The sequence below is a fragment of the Heterocephalus glaber genome, unplaced genomic scaffold (assembly GCF_053883595.1).
Source record: "Heterocephalus glaber isolate CG9 unplaced genomic scaffold, H.glaber_assembly_v1.0 deba00000331, whole genome shotgun sequence".
Taxonomy (NCBI): Eukaryota; Metazoa; Chordata; class Mammalia; order Rodentia; family Bathyergidae; genus Heterocephalus; species Heterocephalus glaber.
This window is the reverse complement of record NW_028258142.1, coordinates 31,676,007-31,687,635: the sequence shown is the minus strand read 5'-3', so window position 1 is coordinate 31,687,635 and position 11,629 is coordinate 31,676,007. Positions and strand designations below refer to the sequence as shown.

General features: G+C 41.5%; 1 protein-coding gene across 4 annotated transcripts in view; it reads right to left on the bottom strand.

Moving 5' to 3' along the window:
* Myo5b (myosin VB) overlaps nt 1–11,629 on the bottom strand; it is a 385,932-nt gene that overhangs the window by 285,113 nt on the left and 89,190 nt on the right. The window lies entirely within an intron of this gene.

Sequence of the window (11,629 nt, the reverse complement as noted above, 5' to 3'; positions counted from 1 at the left end):
GGCTCAGCAGCCTCTGCTCTCCTGGTTCCAGGGTCCCCGGTGGGTGTCTGTGTCATCAATGCTGCTTTTTAGGGTGGAAGCCTGGCAGCGGAGACTCCGGTCATAGTCACAGGAGCGGGGCCAGTGATGGGCTCCTTCTGCGGAGTCTGCAGGGCAGAGCACGCCGTCCTGGCCGAGCTCCAGGTGACCTCCCGGACATCAGCTCCGCAGGTCTTTGGGCTCACCCGGGGACAGTCTGCTCTGGCTGCTGTCTGTCTCTGCTCAGAGGGCAGAGGGACAGGACAGCACAGCCCCAGCCTGCCTACTTGGAGATGGACGAACATTCTCTCCATCTCTATTAAATTTTACTTTTAAAATATGAAACCACAGAGCATCCTGGACAGCAGAGGCTGGAGGTTCCTAGGGTGTATGGTTCAGCCCTGCCCATGGACTGAGGTCTTTACAAATCAGTAAAACTTATTTCAGTACTGGGGATTAAATTCAGGACCTTCTCACTGAGCCACATCAGCAGCCCATTTAATGTGTGATTATGATTGTCAGAGTCTTCTCATTAAGTTGCCGTCACCCAGCCTGGGCCTCCCAGAGTGCTGGGTAGCAGAGCTGTACCACCTCACCTGGCTTCACTGAGCGGCTCTGAAAAACGAATGGATCCTGATGGCTGGGTGTCCACCATTAATGCTTGGGTCAGTTCAGCATCTCTGGCTAGGGCAATGGGCTCCACCAGAGGGGGTGCTGCTCCCTGAGAGGCCAGTGAGTCGCTGCCTCGTGCCAGGTGAGTGACATCATTCTGGGTGGGTGACCACAGGCTGAGACCTGACCTCCCTCCCACACTGCCCTGGTGTGCCCAGTCCCCGAGTGCTTTCCTCCTCTCCACACGCTGAGCTGGGCAGAGAGCAGGGTGAGTCTGTCCCTGGGTGATCTCACTCCTGGGGCCCCAAATCCTGCATAAGGCTGCAAGCTGCACACAGCCCCACGCCGGAGCTGCACCTGAAAAGCTGCAGGAACCATCTTTCCGGTGTCCACGCACAGCTGCGGCTCCTGACTGCACCAGACTGTCCTGGAATCCCTCCCTGACCGCACATATGCACCCCATCCTGGCCAGATGCTGCTGGGCCCTCACACTGTGCCCCACCACCCACTGCACCGGCCACAAAGAAAGGATCATCCAGACAGAGCCGGGCCTTGAGCTAGCAATGCCAGGGGACAGGGACTGTGTGCTCCATAGAAGTGACTTTGAGAGCAATCCACGGTTTACAGATTTCCCCACAAAGCCCCAGGTGGGGCCTGATTTGGCTTCCACGCTTTAAAAGTACCGACCTCACCATGAATGTAACCACTATGTACTGATGAAATAACAGCAAATTATAAGCAATAAGAGGAAATGAGGCCTTGATGGCAAAACCAAAAGAGAGGGGAGTGAAGTGAAATTCTTCAGGGCCACATGGCCCTCCAGCTGCCAGCTGGGGTGCAGCAGGTGAGGCAAGCCCAGGGAACCAAGTGGCAACCTCGGAAGTCAAGCACATCTGCTGGGATCTCTGTGGCCAAGCTTGGGACAACAGTGATGCGAAATGTCGGAGCCCTTTGCTCTGTGGACAGCCGGGTGCAAACACATGGGGAGCTTGCTGGGCACTGGCTGCCCAACAACCCCAGAAGCAGCTCACGCAGCCTTGGGGGAGACAGCAAGCCCACACTCCCAATACCCGGCACAGAAAGTAAGCACTGACTCAGGTGAGTCTTCTGAGGCTGCACTCTGCACACACTGCCTTGGTCCGCTGCTCAGGGCCCTGACGCCTCTGTCCCAGCTTCCTTCTGGGTGCTGGGACCGGCTGAGCTTCTCTGCCCTAGGAGCCTGGGATAGAGGCAGGTGGCTTCCTTCCGGGTGCTGGGACTGGCTGAGCTTCTCTGCCCTAGGAGTCTTCTTGGCCCTAGGAGCCTGGGATGGGAGCCAGGGAGCTTCCTTCTGGGTGCTGGGACTGGCTAAGCTTCACTGTCCTAGGAGCCTGGGATGGAGGCGGGGAGCTTCCTTCCAGGTGCTGGGACCGACTCACCTTCTTGGCCCTAGGAGCCTGGGATGGCAGCCAGGGAGCTTCCTTCTGGGTGCTGGGACCAGCTGAGCTTCTCTGCCCTAGGAGGCTTCTTGGCCCTAGGAGCCTGGGATGGCAGCAGGGGAGCTTCCTTCCAGGTGCTGGGACTGGCTGAGCTTCACTGCCCTAGGGGGCTGGGATGGAGGCTGGGGAGATTCCCTCCTGGTGCTGGGACTGGCTGAGCTTCACTGTCCTAGGAGCCTGGGATGGAGGCAGGGAGCTTCCTTCCGGGTGCTGGGACCGGCTTCACCTTCTTGGCCCTAGGAGCCTGGGATGGCAGCAGGTAAGCTTCTTTCCAGGTGCTGGAACTGGACCTAACCTTTAATTTGGCCTCCACCTCAATGCACACTCCTTAAAATATCTAAAGTGAAGGAGCAGTAGAACAGATTAGAAGATGCAGAAACAACTCCAGATATACTCAGCCACTTCATCTTCGACACCCTCACTGGAGAAAAGATAGCTGGAAAAATTAGGTTTCAACTTGCCAAAGATTAAATCTAGACCTATATCTCTCACCATGCACTCAACTAAAATCAAAATGGATTAAAGATCTAAATATTAAAATCGAAACGCTAAAACGGCTTAACAGAGGTTAGGTAGAACTCTTGAAGACACTGATGTAGGAAAAGATTTTATGAACAAATCTTCAGTTGCCCATGAACTAACACAATCAATCAACAAATGGGATCTCTTCTTACTAAAAAGCTTCTGCACAGCAAGGGAAACCACCAGCAGCATGAAGAGACAACCCACAATGTGGGAAAAAGTTTTCACCAGCTGTCCCTCAAAGGTCTACTATCCAGAATCTATAAAGAACTTAAAAAGATCAGACCTCCCAAATTTAAAGACCCAATCTGAAAATGGGCATCTGAAATGAACAGATATTTCTCAGACAAAGAAGTAGAAATAGCAAACAGATACATGAAAAAAATGTTCAACATCACTGGTCATTCGAGAGATGCAAATGAAAACAACACTGAGATTCCACTTCACCCCAGTAAGAATGGCTGCTATCATGAAATCAAGCAATAACAAATGCTAGCGGGGGTGTGGGGAAAGAGGAACAATGCTCCACTGCTGGTGGGAGTGTTGACTGGCACAACCACTGTGGAAATCAGTATGGAGATACCTCAAAGAACTAGGACTGGAAGTCCCATTTGACCCAGCTATTCTTCTGCTGGGTATCTTCCCCAAAGAATTAAAAGAATCATATCACAGTGATATATGTGCACCCATGTTCATAGCAGCACAATTTGTAATAGCTAAAACTTGGAAGCAACCCAATTGCCCATTAACTGGAGACTGGATAAAGAAGATGTGTCTTTTTAAAATAAAATGGAATATTATTCAGCCATAAAGAATGAAAAACTAGAGACACATAGGTAAATGGATGCACATTGAGGAGATACTCTTAAGTGAAATAAATAGGACACACATGTGTGAATACCGAATAATTTCTCTAGTGAGAGAGACTGAAAGTGTAAATAAGGACTAAAAGGTATAATAGATAATGTGAAATAGGAAGAAAAGGTGCAAAGGGGAAGGGGAACTGGGAGGGGTAGGGGAAAAGAAAGAAGGGAATGGAATTAATATGAGAAAAAGAAAAAATAGAAATAAAGTCTTTAGATAGGGAGGGTGGAGGGGTTGAAAGGAGGCCAGGGGAATGGGGAAAAAATAAGAACCAAGATGGATTATGTAAAGGTGCAAATTTCCAATGATGAATATCATTATATTGTATACCTTAAATGTACCAATAAAATTAATTTTAAAAAACTATTTTAATTCCTTTTAAAAACTCAAAAAAAATCTAAGGTGATATTTCAAAAATTCAAATCTCATAATTTGTTTCCTTTACTTTGAACTCTTTAACAGCCTCCTCCACTACCATTAGGGTCAAAATCCTACAGGGTCCACACAGTCCACCACCATCTGGTCCTACCCAGAAGTTTCTCCTCTCTTACCACCAACCCATGGAAATACCCTCCTTGGGCTTCCCTAATGGTGCCCAACTCTCATAACTAGGCCCTCACACTACTCCTCCTTCTGATATTGTGTGCTATTCCATGTATGAATATACCACTGTGTATTTACTCCTTTTTCTACCTGAAATGTTCTGGAATATCCCAACAAATTGTTTTTCTAGCTACTCTTACCTCCAGGTCCCATAGCCTGGATATCACTTCCCATCAGAAATGCTTCCACCATCCCCATTTCCCATCTGAGCCAAGTGTTCTTTTCTTCTAGTTTCCACAGGACACAGCTTTCCTAACTCCATGTTGTTAAGCAATAGCTTGTCTGTCCCTGACTAAACCCAAGGCTGTGAAGGTCGAGTATCTTATTTACTGCTACATCACCCTCAGTGCTAGCTTATGATGGGAGCCAATGTTTGCTATCAGATAAATTGGTCTCCTCCACTTCTTGTAAATAAAGTATCATCTTGTAATTCTCCCACATCACACAGCAAGCCCTGGAGAAATGATCACTTACAAAGACTCAATTTGATGCATTCTCTGAGAGGCTACAAGGGGAAGAGAGCATCTTGCCACAAACAGCTAAGCAACAGCAACAGAAATTAATGATGGGAACTCAAGCTGCCTCATTTCTAAATCCTGCACTTTGGCAGCTTACCTGACCCAGGGCTTTCAAATGCCCTAGACTACCTCCAAGGCTCCAAGATCCATCAACCACTAAAGAAATGGGATGAGATAGTCCATCCTGTCACAATCAGAACAATTCTACCTTGTTCTGTCTTATATCTTGAGCTTCATAGTGTGTTTGAGAAAGTTTTGATGCTAAAATTTGACAAGACCCCAAATCCTATTACTACCCTTTCATTTCACAGTTGCAAAACTGAAACTTAAAGAATTTAAGGGGCTGGCTCTAGCTACACAGCTATTTAGAGCAAGAGACTGTTCTCAGCACTTCTTCCAGGTTTTCAAGCTATGTAGAGCTACACAGACATGCAGCAATAGAAAGAGGAAAATTGCCCTGCCTAATCATGCTCCTGTTTTGTTGTATACATTTTTTTGTTCTTTTTATTTTAATTAAATTCTTTTATTGGTACATTGTAGGTATACAACACAATTACATTTCTCATTGGGAATTGTACCTTTACATGATACATCTTGGTTCTTATTTTTTTCCCATTCCTAGCCCTCCCTTCACCCCCTCCACCCTTCCCTATTTACAAAGACTTTATTTCCATCTTTTCCATTTTTCGTCATTTTTCCTTTCCCTTCTTTCCTTTCCCCTACCCCTCCCACTACCCCTACCCCTTTGGACCTTTTCTTCCTATTTTGCATTATCGATTATTCATTCTAATCATTGGTACATTTTAGGTATACAATATAATGACATTCATCATTGGAAATTTGCACCTTTACATAGTCTCTCTTGGTTCTTATTTTTCACCCTTGCCCAGCCCTCCCTTCAACCCCTCCAGTCCTCCCTATTTACAAAGATTTTGTTCCTATTTTTCCATTTTCTCATATTAATCCCATTCCCTTCTATCCTTTCCCCTAGCCCTCCCACTTCCTTCCCTTTTGCTCCTTTTCTTCCTATTTCACATTACCTATTATACATTTAGTCCTTATTTACACTTTCAGTTTCTCACACTAGAGAAATTATTTGGTATTTACACATGTGTGTCCTATTTATTTCACTTAAGAGTATTGCCTCAATGTGCATCCACTTAGCTATAAATGTCTCTAATTTCTCATTTTTGATGGCTGAGTAGTACTCCATTTTATAAAAAAAACACATTTTCTTTATCCAGTCTCCAGTAGATGGGCATTTGGGTTGCTTCCAAGTTTTAGCTATTACAAACTGTGCTGCTATGAACATGGGGGCACATATATCACTGTGGTATGATTCTTTTAATTCTTTGGGGAAGATCCCCAGCAGTGGAATAGTGGGGTCAAATGGGACTTCCAGTCCTAGTTCTTTGAGGTATCTCCATACTGATTTCCATAGTGCTTGCGCCAGTCTACACTCCCACCAGCAGTGGAGCAGGGTTCCTCTTTCCCCACAGCCCCGCCAGCATTGGTTATTGGTGGATTTCATGATAGCAGTCATTCTTTCTAGAGTGAAGTGGAATCTCAGCATTGTTTTCATTTGCATGTCTCGAATGACCAGTGATGTTGAACATTTTTTCATGTTATTTATTTGCTATTTCTACTTCTTTGTCTGAGAAATGTCTGTTCATTTCAGATGCCCATTTTCGGATTGAGTCTTTAAATTTGGGAGGTCTGATCTTTTTAAGTTCTTTATAGATTCGAGATAGTAGACCTTTGTCTGAGGAACAGCAGGTGAAGATTTTTTCCCACATTGTGGGTTGTCTCTTCACACTGCTGGTGGTTTCTCTTGCTGTGCAGAAGCCTTTTAATAAGAAGAGATCCCATTTGTTGATTGTTTGTGCTAGTTCACGGGCAACTGAGGTTTTGTTCATAAAATCTTTTCCTACACCGATGTCTTCAAGGGTTCTACCTAACCTCTGTTCCAACTGGTTCAGAGTTTCTATTTTAATATTTAGATCTTTAATCCATTTTGATTTTAGTTTAGTGCATGGTGAGAGATATAGGTCTAGTTTTAATCTTTGGCAAGTTGAAGCCCAATTTTTCCAGCACCATTTATTAAAGAGGCTATCTTTCCTCCAGGGAGGGTGTTTGGCTCCTTTATCGAAGATGAGATGGCTGAGTGTGTCTGGTGTTGTTTCTGCATCTTCTAATCTGTTCCACGTATAGAAGATAAGATTGCAATTAGTGAGGAGGAAAAGAAAAATTGCTTTAAAATTGTAAGGGAACATGAGAAATCAATCCAGCAGCTGCTAGACGATGCAAAGAAGAATAACATAAGACTGGTTGGAGTCAATGAAGAAAGAGGAGAGAGTGCAGATGACATAAAAAATCTGTTCACAGAAGTGATTGGAGAAAACTCCCAAGGAGGGGAAAAGAACTTGACATACAGATAAGTGAGGCATATAGGACTCCAGCTAGCTATAACCAAAAAAAACCTACACATAGGCATATAATAGTTAGGATTCCAGAAATCCAACAGAAGAATAAAATTCTATAAGCAGCGAGAGAAAAGAAACAAATCACATAGAAAGGAAAGCCCATCAGAATCACAGCAGACTTCTCAATGCAAACCCTCAGGCAAAGAAGAGCTTGGAGTGATGTATTTCAAGCCCTAAAGGAAAACAGCTTCCAACCCAGACTGATGTACCCTGCAAAACGATCTTTCAAAATTGATGGAGAAATAATATGCTTTCATGATAAAGAGCACCTCAGGAACTTCATGAATACCAAACCAGCACTCCAAAAAATTTTAGACAATACCCTAGGAAAAGACAATGAGGATCACAACCCCAGGAAACCCAGCAGAATGAATCCATTGGGTGTGACAAATTAAATGCAAAGGGGGAGAATCCAACAAAAAGAAAAAGTCATGACAAGGCTTTTAAAACTTTTGACGTCATCCCCCTAATTAGTGTATAAGTTAATCTTATTATTGTATGGATTAGTATTTTTCTGATTCTAGAGTTGCACACCATTCCTTGTGCTACATGGGCTATTCATCATCTTATGTCTACATTTTAATTGGGTTGTCTATTAATGAGCTCTAAGAATTCTTTACATATTCTGGTCATAGGTTATATGCATTGTAAATATGGTCTGTTTAAGGACTACTTTTCATTTTAATGATGTCATTTAAAGTGCTAAATTTTGAAGGAATCTCATCAATTTTTTCTTTTATACATCATGTTTTTTGTATCCTAGGTAGTTCTTGCCTACCCTAAATTCATAAACATTTTCACTTACAATTTCTTCTTAAAGTTTTATACTTTTAGGCTTTCATATTTAGGTTCATAGATCCTTTCAAGTTATTTTTATGTATGGAAATAAAGGGTTGAGTTTAATTTTTTATATATGGATACCAGGTGTTCTAGTGCCATTTGCTGAAAACACTCTTTTCCTCTGCTCTTGAATTGAGTTTATATTCTATAAAATGTTAATGTTAAATAATCTTTCAAATCTCAGTGGACCATATACGTGTGGTTCTATTTCTAGATTATCTGTTTTATTCCAATGATCTATAGGTCTTTCCTTATACCTACACTGCCTTGATTACTGTAGCTTTAGAGGAAGTCTTAAAATTAGGTTCTAAACGTCTTCCAACACTGTTTTTTTTTTCTTTTTACTTTTCTAGGTACTTTGTACTCCTACATAACTTTTAAATTTCAATATCCAATTCTTCATTTATAGCAAGTATACACAGACCTGAATTTTTATATATACCTTGTGTTTTCTAATCCTGCTAAATTCAAGTACAAGTTCTAGGGGCTCCTAGAGATTTCTTAGTATTTTCTCTGTAGATGACCATTTCATCTACATATAAAGATTTTGCTTCTGCCCTGCCAATCCTATCCTAGTTGTGTCATTTTATTGCCAGACTATTTTGGTGGGAACTAGGTTTCAAAGTTTAATGGACAAATAAAGGGTAAGCTTATCTGGCCTTGTTCCCCACTTTAGGGAGAAAGCACTGTATCTTCTCCATTCATATAAGGCGTTTTTGCTGGAAGTATAGAGTACATGTCTTTAATCTGTTGAGAAGTTTCTGTTCTACTTCTAGTCTCCTGATAGCTTTTACCATGAACAGCTGTAGAATTTAGAACAATACTTTTTCTCCAACTTGTGGCAGGACCATATGGCTTTTTCCTTTCCTCTGTTAAAATGATGACTTTGGGGGTGGATCTTCCAATGCTGAACCAACACTGCCATCCCTATAATAAAACCACTTTCTACATACTGCCAGATCTGACTTCTAATAGTTTTTTGTTAAATAAATTTCTATCTATGTTCATACTTTTTTCTTCTATTATCTTTATCCAGTTTTAGGATTAGCACAATGTTGAGTTCCTAAAATGAGGGGAGAAGTGTTCCTTCTTTTTTCTGCTTTAAATGTTTGATATAATTTATCAGTTAAAATGTAAATGAGCCTGTTGTCATATAGGTAGGTTTTCAAGCTAGTAATATACTTTCTTTAGTAGGAGTTATTCAAGTTTAATATTTCCTCCAGAGTTAGTTTCATTAATTTGTCTTCCAAGGTACTTCTTAGAAGTTGTCAAATTTATTTCAAAACAGTTTTTGTTTGTTTGTTTGTCTTGGTACAGGGGATCGAACTCTGGTCCTTGCGCTTGCGCAGCAGGCGGTGAAACCACTGAGCTAAATCCCCAGTCCTCAAAACAGATTTTTGTAATATGATTTCTGTATCCTTTTAAATTCTATAAAATCTGTGGTAATGTCTCCTAGATATTGATATTGTAATTTAAAAAATGTATAATTGATATTGTGTAATAGGAAGTAAAGGTCAAAAGGACCAAGAGAAGTGGGAGAGGTAGGGGAAAGGAAAGAAGGGAAAAGAAAAAATATGAGAAAAGGAAAAGAATGGAAACAAAGTCTTTGCAAATAGGGAAGAGTGGAGGGGTGAAGGGAGGGCAGAGGAAGGGGGAAAAAATAAGAACCAAGATACTCATGTAAAGGTACAAGATCCCAATGATGTATGTAACTATATTTTATGCCTAAAATGTACCAATAAACTTAATGGGGAAAAAAAAATCTACTGGTCTCAGAGTTAAAGCCAAACCCTTGAGGTGGCCTTGAAGACCCTACCCAGTCTGCCTCTTATCCTGCCTCCCCTCTTCTCTGGCTCCAGCCATAGGCTTCCTCAAGGTTCCTCACCAACACTACACCCAGTGTACCTCAGGCCTAGACATCTGCTGTTCCTTGTTTGGAATCTTCTTCTCCCCATAGCCATGGTGCTCTGTCCCTTACATGGTTCAAGTCTTTGCCCAAATGTGAACTTCTCAGCACAAACTCAGATTTCACCTCACTCCAATTCATATCTTCCTTCCTCTCCATTCTTTTTTCCTAGTACTGAAAAGTGTCTATGCACTCAGTACTTCATCTTGTTTCTCTTCTTTACTATGAGACAAGTTCCACGTGGCCTGGAGCCATGCTCCTCATCCCTCACTTATACTGGAGATTCCCTGCCTTTGGTAGACACTTAAGTATTTGAATAAGAGTATATTTACTTTCAATTTACACAAAAAAGTGGGGTACTTAATTGGCAAAATTGAGCACCTTTCCAAGTATACATACTGAAAAACCAGAGCTAGGATATAAAGCTAGATCTATAAGGCTCCATAGCATGCTCTAAGTTTATCCTACCTCTTCTCTTAAATCAGTAGAAAGGGCTCAATTTGTTATCCCTGAACCTATGCCCCTAAACCAGCCAATCACACTCCATATATGTAGACTCTCAAAGTATAGGACCTTCTAATTATTTAGACTAAGGTTAGAAGTTAAGAACAAAACTTTTACTCCATCAGTAAACAGTTTCCAGCAATGTTTGTAGCATGTATTGCTTACAATGATGAGTTTACGAGGGCTGTAACCATCTAGATAATCTTGACAACACAGAATAAAGGTCTTTTTAAAAAGTAAAATTTAAAAAATCAGAATAAAGTTAATAAAGGGGGAAACACAGAACTAAACATTTACAGATTCAGATTACAGAATCTTACTAAGTACAAACATGTCAGCATCCTACAACCAAAATACATATATCACAAACAGCAGCAGATGTGAAAGCTACTTTAAAGAGCCACAGTATTTCTACAATATTGAGCTTTCTTTCAGGATTAGGTCAAAGAATTCCCTCTGGCAAGGTCTTGTTAAGGTTTTCATTCTTTGGTGAGGATCACACTAAGTAAGGAAATGGTAGAAAGAGAAAAAAAGCATACTACTTCAAGAGTCACTCCAAGATCAGGGGAGGGGGAACTATAGCTGTGTCTCTATACCCAGTGGTCTTCAGACCTCAGTTTAACAAGGCCAGTACTGAAATAAATTTCACTACCATCATTTATAATATGCAGCACTTCTTGCTGCAAATAGTCAGATAAAAAGTTAAACCACAATTATCTTACAAAAGATAACTATTCATTAAATTACAAAGTCCCTACTCTGAGTAGTAAATTAGCATTATATTAGTCATAGATTGAGACAGATACACACCTAGCTTCAAGATTATCATTTAAATTAGTAGGCAGGAAAAAATTACCTTTCTGAGTCTTATCTTTTGCAAGATGTGCAGCAAACTCTCTAGACAGACAGCATCTTTCATTTAAATTCATGTTCTCTGGATTAATTTAGATAAAACAAAGCTCAAAAGAACCAGGCACTTGTTAAACCCTATCTCCCTTAAGGGGTCAGTCATAACTACCCTCTATAAGGGCCATTATTGTTACTTCCATTTCTGTATGTTTGCAGAACATTTTGCAATTATCACCAGAAGTTATTAAGGTCCTTAAATTCTCTACAGTTTATTCTGGTAAAGGGAATCTCATTAAAGCCAAACTAAATTTACTAACAGAACCATAGAACTGGAAAGTAAGTCTTAGCTTTTCCCTTCATCTCTTTAACCTACTGAAGGACTTTGATTCTTACTAATTCATCCCTTTGTCCAATAAAGCAACTTGGGAATAC